General features: G+C 42.9%; 1 long non-coding RNA gene across 2 annotated transcripts; it reads right to left on the reverse strand.

Moving 5' to 3' along the window:
- Nucleotides 1-3,107: 3,107 nt before the first annotated feature.
- Nucleotides 3,108-23,230, reverse strand: LOC116536198. 2 transcript variants are annotated; one of them, XR_004262528.1, is made up of 3 exons: nucleotides 23,204-23,230; nucleotides 20,567-20,570; nucleotides 3,108-3,200 (listed from the first exon to the last, which is right to left on the reverse strand). It is a non-coding gene; the product is annotated as an uncharacterized LOC116536198 (long non-coding RNA). The 2 variants fall into 2 exon arrangements; XR_004262529.1 differs by lacking the exon at nucleotides 20,567-20,570 and adding an exon at nucleotides 11,329-11,332 and having other exon boundaries at nucleotides 23,204-23,226.
- Between the last annotated feature and the right edge of the window lie 1,755 nt (nucleotides 23,231-24,985).

Below are 24,985 nucleotides of genomic sequence, written 5' to 3' on the forward strand. Positions count from 1 at the left end.
GGGTTTTACTTAAGTCAATACTCCCTCCAAGCTCCAAGTTGCCTCTTTGACTCTATCAGAACATAGGTTAAGCCTTAGTACCTCACTGAAAGGCATTAGAGGCTCTGTGCAAGGAGTCCTGCTCTCTTCTCACTTTGTACATGTCGTAGGCTTGTACTTCATGCAATTGAAATCTTGGATGGCTATGTGCGTCCATTTGGCTAATGGTATGGGTTCCTTCTGGACAAAAGCTTTAAAGGCAAACATGTGGCTTGCGATGTGCCCCTTCCTCCCACCTCTGCCAGGGAGGAGCATAGAGACAGAGACTTCCTCAGCCCAGCAGCTGCTCACTGACCACAATGAAGTGAGCCCTCTTCACACCCACCTCCATCAAATGTGAACATTTAATGTGACCAAGAAATAACTCAATTTGTTGTTTCAGCCCACTAAGATTTTGAGCTTGGTTGTTACTGCAGCATCATTTAGACTCTCCTGACTGATACATCTAAGACTTTCCTTCCAGGACCTTCGTAGCTAGAGAGAAGTCAGTGCCTGGCTTCAAGCTTCAAAAAAGAGGCTGACTCTTTGTTAGAGACTAATGAAGCTGATGACTTTGAATTAAAATAAATGTTTATTTCCCATCTGAAAATCCTAGGGCCCTTAAGAATTATGCTACATCGACTCTGCCTGTGCTCTATAATTGGAATAACAAAGGCATGGTGTCCTGAATTTTTAAAGCTCATTCTTGAGATCTTATGCTCAGAAAAAAAGATTATTTTCAAAATATTACTGCTCATTAAAAATGCACCTCATTAGGCCAGGTGTGGCGGCTCACTCCTATAATCCCAGCACTTTGAGAGGTCGAGGCAGGCAAATCACAAGGTCAGGAGATCGAGACCAGCCTGACCAACATGGTAAAACCCCACCTCTACTAAAAAATACAAAAAATTAGCCAGCCGTGGTGACACATGCCTGTAATCTCAGCTACTCAGGCGGCTGAGGCAGGAGAATCGCTTGAACCTGGAGGCAGAGGCTGCAGTGAGCCAAGACCACACCATTGCACTACAGCCTGGGCAATTAAGAATGAAACTCCATCTCAAAAAACAAAAAAAGGCACCTAATCACCGAAGAGTTCTGGTAGAGATGTACAAGGCAATTAACATTGTTTTCATGCCTGCTAATGCAATATTCATTCTCCAGCCCATGGCTCAAGAAGTAATTTTGACTTCCAAGTCTTATTATTTAAGAAATACATTTTGTTCCAAGTCTTTGCTATTGTGAACAATGCTGCAATAAACATACGTGTACATACATCTGTATAATAGAATGATTTATACTCCTTTGGGCATATACCCAGTAATGGGATTACTGAGTCAAATGGTATTTCTATTTCTAGATCCTTGAGGAATCGCCACACTGTCTTCCACAATGGTTGAACTAATTTGCACTCCCACCAACAGTGTAAAAGTGTTCCTATTTATCCACATCCTCTCCAGCATCTGTTGTGTCCTGATTTTTAATGATCGCCACTTTAACTGGTGTGAGGTGGTGTCTCATTGTGGTTTTGATTTGTATTTCACGAATGACCAGTGATGATGAGCTTTTTTTCATGTTTGTTGACCACATAAATGTCTTCTTTTGGAAAGTGTCTGTTCATATACTTTGCCCACTTTTTGATGGGGTTGTTTTTCTCTTGTAAAGTTGTCTAAGTTCTCTGTAGATTCTGGATATTAGCCATTTGTCTTATGGGTAGACTGCAAAAATTTTTCCCATTCTGTTGGTTGCCGGTTCACTCTAATGATAGTTTCTTTTGCTGTGCAGAAGCTTTTAAGTTTAATTAGAACCCACTTGTCAATTTTGGCTTTTGTTGCCATTGCTTTTGGTGTTTTAATCATGAAGTCCTTGCCCATGCCTATGTCCTGGATGGTATTGCCTAGGTTTTCTTCTAGAGTGTTTATGGTGTTAGACTTCATGTTTAAATCTTTAATCCATCTAGAGTGAACTTTCGTATAAGGCATAAGGAAGGGCTCAAATGCCCATGAGTGATAGACTGGATAAAGAAAATGTGGTACATATACACCATGGTATACTATGCAGCCATAAAAAAGATGAGATCATGTCCTTTGTGGGGACATGGAAGAAACTGGAAACCATCATTCTCAGCAAACTGACACAAGAACAGAAAACCAAACACCGCATGTTCTTACTTATAAGTGGGTGTTGAACAATGAAAGCACATGGACATAGGGAGGAGAACATCACACACTGGGGCCTGGGGGATGGGGGCTAGGGGAGGAATAGCAGTGGGTGGAAGGATTGGGGAGGGATAGCATTAGGAGAAATACCTAATGTAAACAGCGGGGCAATGGATGCAGCAAACCATTACCATGGCACATGTATACCTATGTAACAAACCTGCACGATCTGTACATGTGCCTCAGAATTTAAAGTATAATAAATTAATTAATTTTTTAAACAAAGAAATAAATTTCGTAAGGCCATGGTTGCCATAGATATTGTCCTCTGATGGATCCAAGCAAGGTAAAATTGAAAACGTTCTGGAAAAACTTAGCGCTCTAGATGCCATTAAGAATGTTTATGATACATGGGAGTAGGTCAAGATTTCGATATTTAGCAGCAGTTGAGAAGAAGTTGAATCCAACTGTCGTGGATAACTTTGAGGGGTCCAGGAGTTCACTGGAGGATGTAACTGCAGATGTGGTAGAGACAGCAAGAGAACCAGAATTAGAAGCAGAGCCTGAAGATATGACTGAAATGCTACAGTCTTGTGATCAAACTTTAATGAATGAGAAATTGTTTTTTATGGGTGATCAACTAAAGTGGTTTCCTAAGATAGAATCTACTCCTGGGAAAGATGCTGTGAACATTGTTGAAATGAAAACAGGATTTAGAACACAACATAACTTAATTGATAAAGCAGTGGTAGTGTTTGAAAGGACTGACACATTTTGAAAGAAGTTCCACTGGCTGGGCGCAGTGGCTCACGCCTGTAACCCCAGCACTTTGGGAGGCATAGGCGGGTGGATCACTTGAGGTCAGGAGTTCAAGACCAGCCTGGCCAACATGGCAAAACACTATCTCTACTAAAAATACAAAAATTTTCCAGCCATGGTGATGTGTGCCTGTAATCCCAGCTACCTGGGAGGCTGAGACATGAGAATTGCTTGAACCCAGGAAGGAGACATTGCAATAAGCCAAGACTCTCACTTGGGCAACCAAGTGACACTGGGTTTCAAGAACAAAAAACCCACCAAAGAAACGGAAAGAAAGAAAGGAAGTTCTATCCTGTGTGAAATGCCATCAAACAGCATCCCATGCAACAGAGAAATCTTTAAGGAAAGAAACAGTCAAGCAGTGTGGCAAACTTCATTGCTGTCTTATTGTAAGAAATTATCACAGCCACCCCAAAGTTAAGCCCAGTGTTCCCCTGATCAGTCAACTCCCCCTGCCATTCCCATCGAGGCAAGACCCTCCACCAGCAAGAAGATGACAATTTGCTGGAGGCTCATTAACAATTTTAAATTAAGGTATGTGCATTTTTTTTTTTAGATATAATGCTGTTACATACTTCAGGGTCCACAGAATAGTGTTCCTGTAGCTTTTATATGCACTGGGAAACCAAAAAATCTGTGTGACTCATTTTATTTATTGCAGTGGTCTGGAATTGAACCTATAATATCTTCAAGGTGTGTATATGTTTATATATATACATATATATAGAACATAAAAAATATATATGTACACATATATATTAGCATATTCTGTGATAAATAGTAGGTACACATGATACAGTAGATGCCTTCTTTTCTTTTTTGAAATGGAGTCTCACCCTGTGGCCCAGGCTGGTGTGCAATGGCATGATCTCAGCCCACTGCAACCTCCACCTCCCAGGTTCAAGCAATTCTCCTGCCTCAGCCTCCTGAGTAGCTGAGATTACAGGTGCCTGCCACCACACCTGGCTAATTTTTTTTGAATTTTTAGTAGAGATGGGGTTTCACCATGTTGCTGATCTCAAACTCCTAACCTCAGGTGATCCACCCACCTCAGCCTCCCAACGTGCTGGGATTGCAGGAGCGAGCCACCACGCTTGGCCTGATGCTGCCTTTTCTTGTATGCTGCCACCTCACTGAACTCTTCTCATATAAAAGATGTCTTCCAAGAAAGCTCATCTATCTCCTTATTCATGTGGTTTCCCAGTTACTTCTTCATCTTTTCGGTTGTGAATCATAGCATGTTTCCAGGCATGCTTTATCTCCTATTTCCTGCCTAAATAATTGTCCCAGATCCAAGGGGCAATGTATATGCAATGGTCCCAGGGCTGGCACAGCACTTAGCTCAGCTTTTAATATGCAGTGTGGTGAAAAGGGGTGTCAGGTTGGGAGAGAAACCTCATCTAACATAGTTCAGGCCACTTACATTCATCTGAAGAGAGAGAAGGGATGCATTTGGACTGCAATTCTGCACCTTATAAATAGACATATATAGCTCTGCATACATTATTAATATGGGCTTTATTGCTAGCTTTATTGAATCCACGATGGGGCTTCTCTCGGGAAGCCACAGAACACGGGAAGATTGCACAGACGCCGGCATTAACCAGGACCACGATATACCAAGCAAATAAGGCTGTGCAAACAGCAGTATTCATGGGAGCTGCATCCTACAATTCAAATAACATAATAACAAATAATGTGCTCAAGCAAGCCCCACAGCTGCCCTTTAAAGTATTTTATGCATTTCTTATCCATGTTGCTCATGCTAGCACAAAAGTAGGCAGGGAAAATGTGTTTTAAAGAAGTATCTTAGTACCGCCTGCTGAGCACTACATGAAGGGCCTGCCTTCCTTGGCAATCTCACCTTGCACGGGCCTCTCCCTTCGCTCACTCTGCATCAGATGCCCTGCTTATCCCTTAACAGTCAAAACTATTTCCTATCTCCAGTCCTTGTACCTGGCAGGTTTCTCTGTCCAGAGTGAGTGTTCTCTCTCTCTCTCACACACACACACACACGCTCACGCAGACGCTCACACATCTTCATGTCACTTATCTCTCATGCCCTTCTGGTCTCAGATCAAGTCCAGTCTCTTGTGAGAGTCTTTCTGTCATCACCCAGTCAAAAGTGGAAGCTCCCATTCATTTTCCATCATTTACCCTGTTTACTGGAAGCACTTACTTTTGTAGGCAATTTTCTTTTTTATTTTTTTCCTTTTTTTTTTTCTTATCTGTCTCTTCACATCTTTATTATCTGTGTCTTTCTCTAGAACAGGGCTTCCCAAACACCTGGCTGCAAAGCAGTTCTGGCCAGTGACCTGTTAGGAACTGCTGCAGAGCAGGAAGCCAGTGAGCATTATCACCCGAGCTGCACCTCCTGTCAGATCAGCAGCGGCATTAGATTCTCACAGGAGCGCAAACTCTATTGTGAACTGTGATGAGAGGGATCTAGGTTTTGTATTCCTTAAGAGAATCTTTTTTTTTTTTTTTCAGATGGTGTTTTGCTCTTGTTGCCCAGGCTGAAGTGCAATGGTATGGTCTTGCCTCACTGCAACCTCTGCCTTCTGGGTTCAAGCAATTCTCCTGCCTCAGCCTCCCAAGTAGCTGGGATTAAAGGCGCCTGCCCCCGACACCTGGCTTTTTTTTTTTTTTTTTTTGTATTTTCAGTGAAGTGGGGGTTTCACCATGTTGGTCAGGCTGGTCTCCTGCCACCACACCTGGTTTGGGGTTTTTTGTTTGTTTGTTTGTTTGTTTTGGTATTTTTAGTAGAGATGGGTTTCACCATGTTGGCCAGGCTGGCCTCAAACTCCTGACCTCAGGTGATCCGCCCACCTCAGCCTCACAAAGTGCGGGGATTATAGGTGTAAACCACCACACCTGGCCTCCTTATAAGAATCTAATAGTCGACGTAATGCACTTGAATTATCCCGAAAGCAACCCCCTATCCCCCACCTGTGGAAAAATAATCTTCCACGAAACCAGTCCCTGGTGCCAAAAAGGTTAGGGACCTCTGCTCTAGAACATAAACTTCATGGGAGCAAAAATCCTATCTGATTTATTCATCACTGGATCTCCAATACATAGATAATATTGGCGGCATGCAGTCAGTTGGCAATAAATATTTGTTCAATGAATACATGAACGAATCAGAATGAATTCCACAACACAACCATCAATGACCAATAGGCTCATTCATCTTCTTTGTCCACTGTGAATCTCTGCTTGATGTCAACTTCATGAAAGGCAGTGCTCTGCGTGTTTATGGCTGAAAGCGGGAATGGCACTTAGTAGGTCCTCAATAAGCATTAATAAACTGAACGGAACTAAAGTCTGTTTCAGAAGTATTAGGGGGCCTGTGTGATCCATGGTGGCTCTAGCAGTGTTTTACCCATTTTATTCCTTTTATACTCCATCTGGGAGAGAATGGAGTTTTGAAGAGTGTGGCTTTCCCCCCGGCTTCCTGTGACTAGAAAATTACCCCTTTGTGAAACTTGGCCAGGGAAGCCCCCATCTTTTATTGATGACAATGACTCTGGGAATATAAATTGCCCCTTACATACAGAATTTAGGGAGTGAATAGATAGTAGGGGCTCAGATTGTTATTATCTGAAAATGTCCAATAATAGCAACCATTCCCCTTGCCTCCCCTGATAAACATTCACTATTATAAACCATTCACCACTGAGAGGTTCCCCTTAGCCAGATCCTAGTTTAGCAGAGAGTGTGTAACCCAACAGTGGTCAGTAAGACATTAGCCCAGCTAATTTTTGTATTTTTAGCAAAGACAGGGTTTCGCCATGCTGGCTAGGCTGGTCCCAAACTCCTGATCTCAAATGGTGCGCCTTCCTTAGCCTCCCAAACTACTGGGATTACAGGCGTGAGCCACGGCGCCCAACCTTGACACTGGGTTTTTAAGCTGAGTAGGAGTTAGCAATTAGAGGAAAGAGTAGGGTGTATTTCATTAAAAAAGAGAGCAATAGAAAGAGAGTCATACAGTCTTAGGGAACAGAACCAGGCTCTCTGTTCTGCCGTGAAGATGAAGCCTGTTGGACTTCTGAGTGATAGTGGGGGCCGTTCTGATGCTTTTCATCCAGGGACAGAGTAATGGTCAAATCCTGCCACCCATTCTTCTCATGTCTTATTTCCCAAAAGCAACCTCTACACACAGCAGCCACGTTCCTTTTTCCATTGCTTAGCCAGCATGCCAAATTCAACCTTTGCATAGCTCCAGTGAGAGCTAAGTTGATGGGACAACAAACTTAAATCTCTTTTGAATCTGTGGAATTTGGAAATACAGAAGGGAACCTGCCCTAACTTACCTACCGTGGAAGAGCAGGGGAAATGGGGCAGAGGGAAGAGGAAGCAAGTGTGTACTTCTGTCTCCTGGGAAGGAGCAGTCATTGCAAGAGGTGGATTACACAGGGTCTCCAAAGGCTCAGGAGCCCCACCAACCAGCATGCATTAACCTGAGCTCTGATTGCACCTGTCAGCAACCCACCTCTTATGTGAAAGAGAAATACTTTAGGGGGATGCTGAGAGATATGGCAGTGTTGGAGAAACATAAAAATTTCACCCTCAACAAAAAAAAGAGGTCAAAGACTGAAAGTAGAAAAATGTAAACTTACTTGGTCATGAAAAACCTTCTGATGCCATGAGAAGGAATTTGGACTTGATCACCAGGCTTCCAGCTGCCCGAGCTGTGGGAGGAGTTTCAGGAAATGGTAGATACATGGTGAGTTGTGAAAAGGCCACTGGGGCAGCAGAGCTGAGAACCAGCAGGAGGAGGTGATGTGGGCAGAGCCTTGTGGATGCATAGTTGGAAGCAAAGTGGGCAAGAATCATGCCGTCCCATCAGGGCCTTTCCTCTCCTCAACCAAATGTTGCTCTTGGATCTTGTGTGGTTCTGTGTTCTGTTAAGACTTCAGCATCAGGCTCCCGGGAGACAGGGTCTCTGCTACAAATAGTAACTGTGATGAATAGTGAGAGCTCTAGATGCCGGCTGGCCATATTTTCCTGTAAGGGGCCACATACTAAATATTTTATACTGTAAGGGCCAAAAGATCTCTTTTGCAGCAACTCATGTATGCCAATACAGCACAAAAGTAGACATAGAAAATGCATACGTAGAGGGGTGTGGTTGTGTTCTAACGCAACTTTAGAAATGATGGTTAGATTGGACCCATGGGATAGCATGCAGTTGTCAGTTTGCAGACCTTTGCTTTGAAAGTGGTCCTGTTTTTACCTCTACCTACCTGGGTGCCCTTGGAAGAACTCCTTAATTCCCTGAGCTTCTGTGTCCTTTTCTGCAAATTGCACATAATACCTATGATGGAGTTCTATTATGAGGAAGAAATGCGATAATCCCTGTAAAATGTGGGAAGTAAAAAATTTCCTTTTCCAACATAAAACATTTAGCACAATGCTTCACATGGTAGTGTACCATGCAGTGAGTGGAGTTTTTGTTTTTGCATTGTAGCTGCTGTCGTTTTTCTCGGTTCTATCAGGTGTGATTGAAAATGGAGTCCGTCCTAGAAGCCTGTGGTACTGGAGTGAAAAATGTTCACCAGAGCTGAGTCCGAAGGGAAGATATTCTCTTTCCAGCTGTGTTTTTCTTTAGCTGCAGCTGAGGCTGTTTCTAATTCCTGAAGGACTTGAGCCATTTAAGTAGATGTGATTGGCATTAATTATTAAAAACAATCATTTATTAATAAATAAGAACCTAAGAATGCCTTGCACTTGTTCAGTGCTTTATAGTTTTCTTTTATTTTTGCTTTATTCTTTTCAAAAGGCTTTTAAACTGGGGCACACAGTGTACCGGGAGGCATATGAAAATACGGAAGAAAGGCATCTTCCTAGATTAGCAACCATACTCAATTTGGGGGAGAAAACAACATTATTTTATGTTAAAGCAAACTGGAATATATTATGGTGCAGAATACAGAATGCGTGTGATTTTTTTAAGATAAAGTATGAGACTTCAAAGATATTTCAAGTTTTAACATTCACTACTTTGGGCTGTGCCCCAGACGGCTGAGAGATAAGGAACGTGCTTGTGTCTTTTCTGCACAACCCCAGAAGGAAGTTTTACAAATTCTGCAGATGAACAAACTCTGCAGAGAAGTTGGTGGGCTTGCTCAAAGTCAGCCCAGAACTCAGTGGCAGAATGAGTTCTTTTTTGTTGTTTTTTTTGCATGTCCAAATAGTATTTATTTTATCTGATGTATTTGAATGGTGTCCTGGATTTTAGAGATTTGCCTGGTTTTAGGGGTTTTTATATGGTATGTAGTCCAGGCCCGGGTAACACAAAGTGAGGAAAGGTACTGGTGAATTGAAGTCTTGTATCTTTGATGAAACTGGTTCAGTGTATCCCTTAGATGAAGGCTGCTTAGGATTCCCCAATATTTTTTTTTTGTCACTGTCATTCATTTCACCATTGTGACTCTTAGCTTCATCAAAGGGTCACTATTTGGGTCACTATTGTGACTCTTTCCTTCATCACCCTTGGTCCATACTGGTTTATTTACCTATCACATAATACCCAGCCAAGCGATTAAGACAAAAACCTATTGTGACATGTGTGGGGACATCCTGAAACACACAGGATATACACAAAGGTAACCTGACTCAAAAAGTAATTTCTTCATGATCTTCCAGTTCATACAGAGTGCTCTCTTACTAATGACTTCTTAGAAAGTGAGATTTTTTTCCCCCTCATTGTTTCTTTTTTCATTTCCATTTTTGTTTGTTTGTTCATTTGTTTTATTTTTGTTTATGAGATGGAGTCTCCCTCTGTTGCCCAGGCTGGAGTGCAGTGGCACAATCTCTGCTCACTGCAACCTCCGCCTCCCAGGTTCCAGCAATTCTTGTGCCTCAGCCTCCTGAGTAACTGGGATTACAGGCATGCACCACCACGCCCAGCAAATTTTTTGTGTTTTGAGTAGAGACCGGATTTCACCAGGCTTTATTGAACTGCTCACCTCAAGTGATTCAACCTACGTCAGCCTCCCAAAGTGCTGGGAGTACAGGTGTGAGCCACCACGCCCAACCTATTTTTTTTTTTTTTCAGTAGGTTTTTGGGAAACAGGTCGTGTTTGGTTTCATAGATAAGTTCTTTAGTGGTGACCTCTGAGATTTTGGTGCACCCATCACCTAAGCAGTGGCCACTGTACCTAATGGGTAGTCTTTTTTGTTTTGTTTTTTTTTTTTTTTTTTGAGTCTCACTCTGTCACCTAGACTGGAGTACAGTGGCACAATCTTGGCTCACTGCAACTTCTGCCTCCTGGGTTCAAGTGATTCTCCTGCCTCAGTCTCCCGAACAGCAGGGATTACAGGCAATTGCCACCATGCCCAGCTAATTTCTGTATTTTTAGTAGAGCTAGGGTTTCACTGCATTGGCCAGGCTGGTCTTGAACTCCTGACCTGGCGGTCCGCCTGCCTTGGCATCCCAAAGTGCTGGGATTACAGGCGTGAGCCACCACGCCCAGCCTCTAATGGGCAGTCTTTTATCCCTCATCCTCCTCCCACCTTTTCATTGTATCATTCTTTGCCTTTGCATCCTCATAGCTTAGCTCCCACTTACAAGTGAGAACATAAGATGTTTTGTTTTCCTATACCTGAATTACTTCACTTACAAATAATTGTCTTCAATTCCATCCAGGTTGCTGGGAATGCCATTATTTAGAAGGAGCTCTTAAACTTAGGATTTCTGGCTCCTATTTCCTCCCCATGCACACTGGTGAAGGAGGCTCAGAGTGAGGCAGGAGCCTGAATAACACTATGTTTCAGGCACCGTGCTAAATACTGAGGGATGCAACAGGGATTCAGACTAGGTCCAGAGGCCGGGCTCAGTGGCTCATGTCTGTAATCCCAGCACTTTGGGAGGCTGAGGCGGGTGGATTACTTGAGGTCAGGCATTTCAGACCAGCCTGGCAACATGGTGAAACCCGGTCTCTACTAAAAAAAATACAAAAATTGACCAAGCTTGCTGGTGGACACCTGTAATCCCAACTACTTGGGAGGCGGAGGCAGAAAAATTGCTTGAACTCAGAAGGTGGAGGTTGCAGTGAGCTGAGATCACACCACTGCACTCCAGCCTAGGTAACAAAGAAAGACTCAGTCTCAAAAAAAGACTGGGTCCACAAAGATATAGAAACCCTCAAGTTCAACAGCTGGGAGGCCTGAAAAAGCAGCTGGCTCAGTGCCACCTTGAGCAGCTGGTTCCCCAGGAGACCTTGAATCACACCTTTTATTGACACTCTTTTCCACCATTCCTTCAGGGTTCAGCCCATTGACCTTAGTTCTGGCCCCAGTTTCCTGACACAGCAACAAGACTTTCCACTCATCTTCGAGCTCTACCATTAATGCTTGCCTAGCAGAAAAGATCCTACTGCTATAGCCATATATTCCATGACATATTCCATGAATCCCCACACCTCCTACATGAATCTTCAACAGCAATGCAGTGTGTCTGGATCTGCATTTCTTTTTTCTTTTTTTTGGGGGGGGGGCTGGTTTCTGAGATGGAATCTTGCTCTGTCGCCCAGGCTGGAGTGCAGTGGCACCATCTTGGCTCACTGCAACTTCTGCCTCTCAGGTTCAAGTGATTCTCCTGCCTTCATCTCCTGAGTAGTTATATTATAGGTGTGCACCACCATGTACAGCTAGTTTTTGTGTTTTTAGTAGAAATGGGGGTTTCACTATGTTGGCCAGGCTGGTCTTGAACCCCTGACCTCAAGTGATCCTCCCGCCTTTGCCTCCCAAAATAATGGGATTACAGGTGTGAGCTGCTGCGCCCAGCCAGTATCTGCATTTCTCCCCACCCCATGGAGAGGAACCTGATCCCTGTAGGGCTTTGCCTTTTTAATCCCCTTGGATTCTGTGGCATCTGTCTTTTTTTCACAAGAGCCAGTCTCATCCACCCATGCTTCTGCTACCTACCTCCACCAGGCTGTGCAGCTGACACATACTGCATCAAGGCACAGATTGTGCCTTATATCCTCTGAAATACTAGCACATAGCACAATGACTGGCGCATGGAGGCTGCTCTGGACTGATCAAGGAGTCCATGGATGAGACTTCTTGTTGGTTTTCTGCAGTACAATGTCAACCATTGCCTGTTGCCTCATGATATAGTTGGTTACTCACCTGCAGATTCAGAACCCCCACAAGATGGTAGAATTAAGGTTTTTATAAACGTCTAGCCTCATCCAAAATTGGCATGGCTACTGAGATGAGACTAACACTGGGTATGTGGGGAATAGAAAGAGGGAAGGGGAATGCCTTTTCCTAAATCCATGTGAGAAGAAATTGGGGAAACAGTAATTCAAACACTGCAATGATCATTGTACCTAAGTAGTGTAGATGGAACATTCCACAGACATAGTAGTCCTCAGAGTTTATATCTGTGTCATCATAGTCAGCTGCTCAGAGTACAGACAGTCCTGAGTCCAAATCCTGCCTGCCACTTACTAGGTTTGTGCAGAAAGTAGTTGTGATTTTTGCCTCTAAAAACAATGACAAAACTGCAATTACTATTTTTTTTTTTTTAGGCAGAGTTTCGCCTTTGTCACCTAGGTTGGAGGGCAATGGTGGGATCTCTGCTCACCACAACTCCCACCTCCCAGGTTCAAGCAATTCTCCTGCCTCAGACTCCCAAGTAGCTGAGATTACAGGCATGTGCCACCACACCTGGCTAATTTTGTGTTTTTAGTAGCAATGAGTTTTCTCCATTTTGGTCAGGTCAGTCTCGAACACCTGACCTCAGGTGATCCGCCCACCTCAGCCTCCCAAAGTGCTGGGATTATAGGCATGAGTCAGCACGCCTGGCCAATTACTCTTGCACCAACATAATCATTTTGGTGTGAACTTTGGAACATTTCTTGGGCTCTTTAAGGCATCGGTTATACAGTCTATAAAATAGACTTCAAAGGGAGGTGTGCATTAGCCTATATGAACTGCCAAGTGCAAGGGCTGGCACCCAGTAGGTGTGAGTTGATGTCCCAACAGGTCTTCGCTTTTGACAGATTTGGTTCCTTGAAAGGGTTATCAGTGGGGAGCACTGTGGGGTGGTGGCAGTGGGGCTGGAGCTCTATCAACCTCGTGCTTTGGTGACTATGCATGCTTGTCCTTAACTTTTGTCCCCATATAAAACAGTGTCATGAGGACCCTTGACCTGATTTCTGGCTCAGAGCCCTCCATTTTCTGCTCTGAGCAAACTATCGGTGATATTCTGCCCTAGTCTTCGGGAGGAATCTATTTATAGCAGTCATCATTAACTCTCCCTTCCCAGTCCACAGAGCCTCACCTGTTCCCCCCTCTCCTGCAGAAGTTGACTTCACAGCGTTTTCTGAGAGTTCTTTGTAATATTAGTTAACATGTACAGGAAAGCCCCAAGGTCATGTTCCACTCTTGGCACCCTTCACTTTAGATTTGAGAAATCCCCTAAAACTCTCATTAGCGGAGGCTGCCTCACACCTATGAAACTTTAAAAATATCTGGCTAATCAGCCACTTTGCACACCTCCACGCAGGCAGAGAAGGAACCTCTGCTTTCCTCCACATCCCTTCTCCCGGCATCACATTTGTGCAGACGAGAGCTGTCAAAATCTGACTTCCTACGGTATTTAAAATACAAGGCAGGGAACATCTCATCTGAAACCAGCATTACCACTTAAAGAGAAACAAAAACCAGGAGGGAGAAGCAGAAAGTGGAGTGGGGAGGAGGGGGTTAGTATTCTGGAAGGTCTTCCTTGTTCCAAGTCACTTTTCAGTAGAATCTGATCATTGGAATTTAAAGCGATATTAACGATAATAATATGAAAATAAGTCATCACTTATCGAGTGCGTTTTGCATGCTAGGCACTATGGTAACTACTCAATTGTCTTATTTCTGAGTCTCTCAAAAACACTGAAAAGTAAATCCTAGCTTACATATCAGCACCACGATGTTAAGAAAGGGTTAAGTGGTAGCCTCAAACTAACATAGCCGGTTTGTAGCCTGGGCAGGATTCTCGCCTATGTGTCTCCAGAATCTGTGTTCATGCCAGCATGCATGCTGTCTCCCAGGTGAAATATAAATTTTCAACATGGATCATTCTCTAACCTACTTAGATGGAGCTTCCATGGGGACTTCTATTGCCCACCCTTCACCAGAGATAAAGCCAATCACTATTCTACAGTGACTTTTTTTTTTTTTTTTTTTTTTTTTTTGATACAGAATCTTACTCTGTCACTCAGGCTGGAAGGCAATGGCTCGATCTCGGCTCACTGCAACCTCCACCTCCCGGGTTCAAGTGATTCTCCTGCCTCAGCCTCCCAATTGTTGAGATCACAGACACCCACCGCCATACCTGGCTAATTTTTATATTTTTAGTAGAGACGGGGTTTCACCATGTTAGTCAGGCTGGTCTCAAACTCCTGACCTCAGGTGATCCACCCGCCTCCGTCTCCCAGAGTGCTGGGATTATAGGCATGAGCCACCTTGCCCGGCCTCTACAGTGACATTTGTAAACTTGTGAGCCACACACCACTATCATCAGAATTATCTGGGAGTGTTTATTGAGTACACAGATCCCTAAACCCTCCTGAGAAGTACTGAATTTGAATCTCTTAAGGGGGCCACGGACACCTTGCCTTACTGAGCATCTCCAGGTGGTGCTTGTCCACACCAATGCTTGTTAACCACTGCTCTATGTCTAAGCTGGTTTGCAGAGATTCTTTAGAGCTTGACTGTGGACAAACCCTGCAGGTCCTCTGCAGAAAATGGAAGGCTCCCTTCTCAACACATCCTCCTAGAAAAGACAACATTAGGGTGAAGGGAGAGAAACTCCCCAGTCCGTGAGCAGATGAATTAGTCTCTTCCAAAAGGTGCCCAGTACTGAATTATGAAAACGAAGGTAAATGGCCCAAGAAGAAATCTGTCAGACTCATAAGAAAATTTGCCAGACTCATAAGAAAAAGTCTCTTGAGTTAAAATAGCAGCATCTGCTGGGCACGGTGGCTGACACCTGTAATTCCAGCACTTTGGGAGGCCAGGGCGGGCAGATCACGAGGTCAGGAGATTGAGACCATCCTGGTTAATACCGTGAAACACTGTCTCTACTAAAAATATAAAAAATTAGCCAGGCATGGTGGCATATACCTGTAGTCCCAGCTATTTGGGAGGCTGAGGAAGGAGAATCGCTTAACCCTGGGAGGTGGAGGTTGCGGTGAGCCATGATCACACCATTGCACTCCGGCCAGGCAGCAGAGCAAGACTCTGTCTCAAAAAATAGGTAAATAAATAATAGCATATTAGATTTTGAACTGGTAGAATGGGGAATGGGGGGATGATGGAATTAGAAGGAAACTTGCTTATCTGGGCAGAGGGAGAGAATTGAGAAAATATCACAGGTACAGAAATGGTTCAGGAGAAAGCAGTTCATCCAGTCAACCCCGGCAGGTGAGTAACTAGCAGAGGCTGATTCATTTCAGGCTTCCACCTGGGAGGCAGGAAAACAGGGAGAAGATGTGGCCCTGAAAGATGGCGATATGATGAAGGAGCTGGCAGTGATTGACACTGTAGTGCAGAAAACCCGATGAGAAGCTCTCATCCATGAATTTCACAATCACTTCAAAAGCAACTACTATGTGACAGGCACTGTGTTACGTGCTAGGGTTTCAGAGAAAATAAAACACAATCTCTTTCCAGATTCAGTATGATTCAACTGTCACAGTCTGGTGGAGGGACAGAATTATAAACAGACAACCACAACATGGTATGATAGCACTGTGCTACAGAGGCAAGGGGGCCATGAGCACATAGAGGGAGATCTGCACTAAGTCAGAGAAGGTAAATCAAGGAAGGCTGCCCGGAGGGAATGATGTCTCAGCAGCAACTTGGTAGATTAGAATTAGGCTGGGAGGAAAAAGAGGACGGAGTCAAAGCTCCCACAAGATTGGTAGATATTAGACCACTATAATTTTTATTTTTATGTTTATTTTATTTCATTATTATTTTTGAGACAGTCTCACTCTGTCACCTAGGCTAGAATGCAGTGGCACAATCTCGGCTCACTGCAACCTCTGCCTCCTGGGTTCAAGCAATTCTGGGACTACAGGCATGCACCACAACACTGGCTAATTTTTTAATTTTTGGTAGAGATGGGGTTTCACCATGTTGGCCAGGCTGGTCTCAAATTCCTGACCTCAAGTGATCCACCTGCCTCAGCCTCCCAAAATGTTGGGATTACAGGCGTGAGCCACAACACCTGGCCTATAATATTTATTTATTTACTTATTGATTGATTGATTATTTATTGACAGAGTCTTGCTCTGTCTCCCAGGCTAGAGTCCAGTGGTGCAATCTCGGCTCACAGCAACCTCCACCTCTTGGGTTCAAGTGATTCTCATGCCTCAGCCTCACAAATAGCTGGGATTATAGGCTCCCGTCACCACACCTGGCTAATTTTTTGCATTTTGAGTAGAGATGGGGTTTCACCATATTGGAACAGGCTTGTCTCAAACTCCTGACCCCAAGTGATCTCACCTTGACCTCCCGAAGTACTGGAATTACAGTCATGAGCCACTGCATCTGCCAAGGCTCTTATATATCTATCCTCATCCAAAATTGCCTTAGTTACTGAGATGAAACTGAGACCAGGAATTTGGTGTTCCTGGTGTTAGTCCCACCAGGAATTGGGGTATAGAAGGCAAGAAGAGGAATGACTCTTCCTGGCCCCATGTGGTGAGAAGAAATTGGGAAAACAGTAATTCACACTCTGCAATTATAATGTCTCCTACGTGGTATAAATGGTACCTTCTGTGGGTTCAGAAGAGGGAGATGGCGGGCCAAAATGGTCAACAAATACGGATCAGGTGGAACTCGTGTGAGGCGCTAGTTTTCTACTGGTACGTCTGGGATAGACAGATAAATAGAGTATGTTAAATAGTGAGATTGTAGTAGTCAGTGCAGTCTCCATATGCTGTTCCCACTGTCTCCTCAGACTTGGGCTCTCTGGGAGGCATTCATTTTAGAATAGGTTAGTACTGTCAGGCATAGAGGAACAGTACATCTGAAATAATCCTTCTGAGTCCCCTGAGGAGTGATTTCCTACATAGCCGAGGGTTTGAGTGCAAAGGGCACTACAGAAGGGTTGCATGCTGACTTGTGGCATTTAATCACAATTACCCTTCTGTTCCAATGTAACTGTCGAACACAGTCAATTTATTTGTCTATTTCATCGGAACGTTTATGGAAGGTATCATTCATCGACAATACTTGGTCTAAATTAGATCAGTGAGATTACTGAAATCCTGTTGGCCATGTTGAATGAGAATAGAAGATGGGCATTTAGACGTCTGTCATTGTTTTAATTTTAATAGATTTTTCACCAGGTGTGGTGGCTTGTACCTGTAATCTTGGCACTTTGGGAGGCCAAGGCAAGAGGACGGAGCCCATAAGTTAAAGAACAGCCCTAGGCAACATAGCAAGACGTCTCTACAAGTAATTTTTTTAAAAGAAAAAATAATGAAGTTCTCAGTGCAATTTGAACCATACACAGAAGATACAGCACAGGTTCTTAACCCATAAAGCATATGTAGGTTCTTAATCCATAGACACCTAAAATTTCTCTGACCACCTAAAATTCTGTATAGTCTTTTGAGTACATGCACATACATACATTTTTTTTCCCCTGGGGAATGAATCCATTGTTTTAACATTTTCAAAGAGGTAAGGCTCACACACCCGTGCACATGCATTCACACTCATAAAAGGTTAAGTCATGGAGATGACCTTGAGTGAGCATTGGATTTTGTTGGAAGCCTGACAAGGCTTGTATTTTGGTTTCTGTCCAAAATGAATTATTTTCTCCAGAATCACATATTGAAGGCACTTTATGTAATCCAGGGTTATTTTTTTTCCCCCAGTTACTCTTGGTTAAGTTGGATTTGATGATGAGTTAGGATGAAGGTAAGGTCAGAATTGTGCCACAGTCAAGGGATACACAGACAGATAAGTCTGATAATTGCCCCATAGGGAAGAGGTGCATGAGACACCACAGTCTGGCAGAGTGACCTAATAGTGCTCCTTCTGTGTAGGAAATAGAATTAAGTAGATATTAATTGAAATGCAAATGTTTGATTTGCATTGAATTGAATAGAAAGAACCCTTTATGTGCACTTAATACTCATGTACACGTTGCTGTTGAGGGCAAACACATTTATTTGGCATTTGCCCACTTGATGTTTACAAAAATGGAGGCATTCCCATTTTGCAAACAGCCCACAGATACATTAAATAACCCATTTCATGATGGACATCTGGACTCCACAAACCTGCCAAAAGTGGATAGGCTCACAGCCGCCTTCCAGCTTTATGGTGGAGAACGGCTCCCTCCAAATGTAAAAAGCATCACTCTGCAAAGCGTGGCAGGTTGGGGTCTCATCTGTCCAAATGCAGCACATACATTTATTTTGATGTCAGCTGTGTCCAATTCACTGCCTGCATATGCAATATCTCACACACCTGAGCAGGGGGAAAAAAATTCACTCTCACTTGCTCCAGCCGGTCTTTCACTTCTCGCTGATGATCTTTTGTGTGTGTCCTACTGATAGAAGCCAGTGTGTTTCAGCAGCGCCTGCCGTAAAAGCTAGGAGAGTTTGAGGCCGCCACCTAGTGGCCAACAAGATCGCTATTCACGCTCCCGTTTTGTCCCGGACTGGGGGTCAGTTTGCAGGTCGTTCATGAGTCATTGTCATACGGGGGCTCAAATATCAATGTTTGCCTCTAAAGTTCAGTTCAAATAGAAATGTTAAAAAAAAAAAACCCTAGGATATCTCTAAGTGGCGATCTGTTGACCTTATCCCATTTGATGCGTGCTATACAGATAAATGGCAAAACCCGTGGCAGAAAAGGAAAGAAAAAAGAAAAGGCTATTTTCAGAGGCCCGCAATGTGGAGAAAGCATAAGCAGGGATATGTATGCATGCGTATTTTTGCAGGCGTGTATCGGAAGTTGCAGATGCAAAGATTTTGCAATTGATAAAGTTTCCAACTTCCCTCCCATGTAAATACATTATTTTCATTTTTGTGCACCAAGGGTTCACCTTTAAGGTTTAACAATCATGTGATTAGGATAAGAGAGACTGTACTGAGTACCAATTATGTGCCTACAACTGTGCTAGGCAATTTGCATACTTTACTCATTAAAATGTATACAATTCAATCTTACTAGGTAAGGGCCTTAAAATGGGGACAGCCCAGACTTTCTACCCAGTACCAGAAAACCCTCTGCATGGGTGTTTCTCAAACTATCTATGGTAAAGCACAAACCAATGCTTTTATTTATTTATTTTGATTTTATTTACTTAATTTTTTGGAGATTGAGTCTTGCTCTGTCAGCCAGGCTGAAGGGCAGTGGCGCAATCTCAGCTCACTGCAACCTCTGCCTCCCAGGTTCAAGTGATTCTCCTGCTTCAGCCTCCCAAGTCGCTGGGATTACAGGCACCTGCCACCAAATCCAGCTAATTTTTGTATTTTTAGTAGAGATGGTGGGGGGGATGGTTTCACCATGTTGGCCAGGCTGGTCTCAAACTCCTGATCTCAAGTGATCCCCCCACCTCAGCCTCCCAAAATTCTGGGATTACAGGCACGAGCCACCTCACTTGGCTCATTATTTTATAAAAGATAAGTTATTTGAGGCATGAAATTAAATGTGTAATATACAAGCCCAAATTATTTGGGTTATTTTTATTATTATTTGATTCAACAAATACAAAATTATTGTATCAAGTTGCTAGAAAACCTTATAAATGCTTGCTCTCAATTTCTGAATTTACTTAGCTGCAGACCATCAACAATGTATAGGCTGGTGTCAATGTCAGACTACATCTGGAGTAGAGCTGATCTATAGGATCCTTACCAAGCATCATGCAGTCTTGAAATAGCTTCCTTGCCCAAGACTACCCACCTCACAAGGCAGCCCATTCCATTGCTGGACTGGTTTGATGACCACAAACCTAAATCTGTTTTTCTGTATCCACTGGCTGTGACTTTACCTCTCACCCATCCTCAACAACAATCGTCTCTCATTCCCCAATCACAGCTTTTCAGATACATGAGGATAACTGCTGTAGGATCAAGTTCTGACTTGTCTCCTGCTCCTACGTACTTGAGTCTGCAAGAGTCCACTTGAAGTGGCTTGCAGGGGTAAATGCAGCTGGAGGCAATAATGGAAGCTTCTACCCCATTGTCTTGCTTCTCTGTCATCTGATTTCTGACTTCTTCAAAAGAGGAGAGAAGAGTGATCTAATGGTTCAGGATGCTGATACTATTTGACCCAGTTCACAGTAGGCTAGGTCACTGTGGAGTTCAAGACCATGCACCCAGGAGTCATTCTCTCCTTTGTATTTCTGCCATCATTTCACAAAAAGTAAACGGTTCATGGCTGCCTGATTTCATGGGAGCATTCAGGATTGCTACTCTTTTTGTCTTGCATAATCTAAAAGGTCATTGCTTTAACTTCCTGTATCATGTGGCTGGCCAGATATGGAAAGATGCCTCAGTTCATATTCACGTTTAAAGGAGCAGGCAAAGAACTTGCCTAGGCTTCAAGATAAAGCCAAAAGCTTCAAGATAGCTCCTTCAAAGAGGTTCTTTGGCCTGGACCTATGCAGTTACAAATTCATACTTGTATTTCCATTTGCTCTGCCTCTTGATGTGTAATGTTGATTCAATTACTTCACATTCCTGTGCCTTAATTTCCTTCTCTGAAAAAAAAAATGGATGTAATAGAATGTACTTCATGTGGTGGCTATGAAGATTAAATGAGATTTAACAAAATAATCAGTGCAACACACTTAGAACAAATTGTCACACTCTGGAAGCAAATCTCAGGATGATTTTGATTTTAACATCTGACTATTGTCCTTTAACCTCCCAGGGAACTTTGAGAAGTGGGGCTTGATTGGAATGGATGTGAATATTCCTGGAACTTCTAATTAATCAAAGACCGTGAAATACCACTGCAATGACATGAAGTCAGGATACATAGAGTATGGTCTCACCAGGAGGAAGTAGGGAAGGAAATTTACCTTTCTGGTTCTGAAGATGTTCTTCCTGTTAGTTTAACCCTCAAACACAAGTTTACGATGGTGATGCTGGTCGTTGCTTTCGCTGACAGCCACTTTGACTTGTTTTCTTGTGATAGCATAATCTTACTTCATACTGACCTTTTCCCAGCCAAAACACCTAAGTACCTCTCATTTGTGTTTCTCTAAGTACATCCTTAGCCTCTACTTGGACTTCCTTTGGGGGATTTGGTGCAGAAGCTTATGTGTGTTCCTGTTCAGTTTAATTTAACACTTGCCCTACTGCTTCCAAATATCATCATTAGTATTAAATAGAGGTGTCATCTAGTCTAGGGCTTGGTGCACCTTTTTTTTTTTTTTTTGCCATAAAACTTTTGTTGAACTCATATCTTACGTGAAATCCAAGAAGTTACAGCAATGACAATGGAGCTTTCGAGAGAAGTGAGGACAGGGTCTTTCCCACTGGACTTCCCCAGAAGCCACTGGAAGTCCTTTATAAAACCCCAATATCTGAGAAGCCAAGTTATAAATATGCCTCCTAAGCCTAAGCCTATTATTTTACCAATGGGGAGACTGAGGCCAAGAGAGCATATGAGAGTTATACGAAGCAATGCAGCTAATTAATGGTGCAGCTGGATCTATTTCATTTCTACTGGGAAAACGGAAAATGGAATATCACCTGTCCTTAAATCTAACTCTTAAATGTCAGAATCTATCAGCTCTGGAGATTTCTCTGTGAACACGGGGTCAAAGCTGGACTCTGAAAGGTTAAGCCTTTAATCAAATCATGGAATTGATCCCTTGCAGGTCAAGTGGATTCCTATAAAATGTGCTCATGCATCATTAGCCAGCTATCCACTTTTGTATATGTGCAACACTGGTCATTTAAATGAGATTTGGTTAAAAAAAAATACTGCAGCACAGAATGGTTTGAGGTGAGACCTCCATGCAGCAGTAGTGTTGTCTCAAGTAATTTAACCCTTCTTCATGAAGTTCTTCTGACTCCAGAGGTTCTGCTCTTGACCACAATGTCCGCTGTTTCTCAATGTGGCCGCTGTCCTATAAATAACATAGTTAGCAAAGTGAGTCAAAGAGGAGCTAACGTTTAGCAAAGAATTATTAGATTTCAGGCAACTGCCTTAAAAGATGTATATTAACTAATTCATACGATGCCCACGATCACCCTTAGAGGCAGGTAGGTGGCAGTACTAGTAGTCGTCATGTTTTACCCATTTCATATATACCCATATATATATAAATTCATCTATATAAATAGCTATGAGAAATATATCTATATTCCTATATAGAGAGATATACATGTAAGTTATATAGCTTGTAAATCAGGGACCGTCTGTATATATATTTATAGGCTGTATGTATATATATTTATATTATACAGATGGTCCCCGACTTACCACGATGCAACTGACAATGGTTCAGCCTATGGTTTTTCAACTTTATGATGGTGCAAAAGTAATACATTCAGTAGAAACCCTACTTCAAATATCCATGCAACCCTTCTGTTTCTTTTACCATCAGTACAATATCCAACAAATTACATTAGACATACAACACTTTTTTTATAAAATAGGCTTAATGCTAGATGCCTAATGGTAGGCTAATCTAAGTGTTCTGAGCATATTTAAAGTGGGTTAGGCTGAGCTATGACATTTGGTTATGAAGTTAGATATATACAAGGGGTTTATTAGGATGTAATGACATTGTAAATCAAGGAACATTTGTGTGTATGCATGTGTATGCAAATATATGCAGATATATGTGTATACATATATCTCATATCTAATTATCTAATTTTCTATATTATATATAGATATAAAGTAGCTTGTCTAAACTTACATAGCTTGTAAGCAAAAGAGACAGAATTTGACATCAGAAATCCCAGTTTCGGCCAGGCGTGGTAGCTCACACCTGTAATCCCAGCACTTTGGGAAGCTAAGGCAGGCAGATCACCTGAGGTCAGGAGTTCGAGACCAGCCTGGCCAACATGGTGAAACCAGGTCTCTACTAAAAATAGAAAAGCTAGTCAGGCATCATGGCACGTGCCTATAATTTCAGCTTCTTGGGAGGCTGAGGCAGGAGAATCACTTGAACCCAGGAGGTAGAGGTTGCAGTGAGCCAAGATCACACCACTGCACTCCAGCCTGGGTGACAGAGGGAGACTCCATTTCAAATTAAAAAAAAAGAAGAAGAAAGAAAGAAATCCCAGTTTCTAGACTGTGAGTTTAACCACCTTGTTGTGCTTTTGCTAACAATTATGCCAGGTGCTTTCATCCACAGTACTTCATTTCAAACACACACACACACACACACACACACACACACACACACACACACACACGCAGAGCCAACTTATCCATTAGGTACAGTAGGCACTGTGTCTAAGGCTCACAATAATTTTCAGAGTCTAAGACAATGTTTTCATTTCTTTTAAAAACAGAAAAAAAGAATCAACTTTAGGTTAAAGAAACTGTCCTGATATATAATCTCAATATCCTTGCCTTGAAATATGCTGCTCAATATTGTGGAGAGGGGGACTATGACATCAGAATGCGACCTTGCATGTACGAATGGCACGCCAAGGTGGAAGCTATTATCCCCATGTTGAAGAGCATGAAGCTGAGCTTCAGAGAAGTGAGTTCACATGTTCCAGTGAACTCAGGACCCAGCAGACAGGCCCTGCACACACGCTGTGGTCTGTGAGCTCCGAAGTCAGCAATCTTTGCAGCAGATGCTTTCATTGACAATGGCAGAAAGGTGCAATTTTAGAGTTCCCTTTCAGGAGGCATCAATAAACGTGCTCACTCCAGCTCGAAGCCAAAGAACCCCAGGTGCCACCTGGTTATGACATTTAGGGGTAGGGAAGCAGGCATCCATGGCTACACCTTTCTTCCACAATCTGGAAAAGCAGGAAGAAAGGAGTACGCTGGAGGGACTGTGGTTAGAAAGAAGCTTAGAGCTGAGCAGGCATTGCCCATCTTCAGGGTCTTTGTTTTTCTCAAGGGAAAAAAAATAATAATAATTCTCTGCCCACACTCCAGCCCAGCTGTCTGCAATGATAAATGATGAGCCTTTCTTTAAATTTCCTTTCTGCTCTGCATGAGGACTGGCCAGTGTGGATATGTACTCGACACGGATAAATGGCTCTGGCAAGCCCACCAGATTGTCCACGTGGCAACAGATGGTCCAGCTCAAAGCTTTTGTTGTGCTAATGTCGGAACTTGCTGCTACCTGAAGCAGTTATCATTTCATAAACAATGATGCTGCCACTGCTCTGTGGATAAACTGTCCCTTATACTTTGCAGGGCCCACCGTGAGTGTTGACAGCCTCATGATGGTAAGAAGAGAACCCCCAGTCATTCAGTTATAGCAGCAGCCAAAGTTTAACACTTAACGGGATGGAGAAAGTGAGGATGGAGACTATATTTGGCTTCTGTTTATGGGCTATGCATATGTCCAAATGTCCGCCCTGAGTTGTGGTTAATGAGACGGAGTAAAATTCCACTTTGGTGGAAAGTGAGACTCGAGACAAATTGTTTCCTTGACGTCTTTACGTTTGCATAGATTCCCTTAGAGCTTTTTAGAAACTGTAATAATGAATATATAGAGAAGGGATTGAGGTTTTTCAAGGACCTACTGTGTTCAAGGTCTTATAACAACATAATTATTGCTTAATTATTGTTGGTAGTATAGTAGTCATTGGAGTAACTGTCTTTTAATGAGAACCTTCTTAAATGCCAGGCACTGTGCTGAGACCTTTATGTAAATTATCTGATTATAATTATTGCAAGAAATTCACAAAGGAACTAAGGAATAGTGTGCAGGTGAATCAGTTCTCTGGTGGGGAGGTGGGAGGCAGAGCCCTACTGTGTAGTGTTTGCTGATTTCTCTGGTGTAAATGCTCCCACCA

The sequence above is a fragment of the Sapajus apella genome, unplaced genomic scaffold (genome assembly GCF_009761245.1).
Source record: "Sapajus apella isolate SASKATOON/1434 unplaced genomic scaffold, GSC_monkey_1.0 scaffold99, whole genome shotgun sequence".
Taxonomy (NCBI): Eukaryota; Metazoa; Chordata; class Mammalia; order Primates; family Cebidae; genus Sapajus; species Sapajus apella.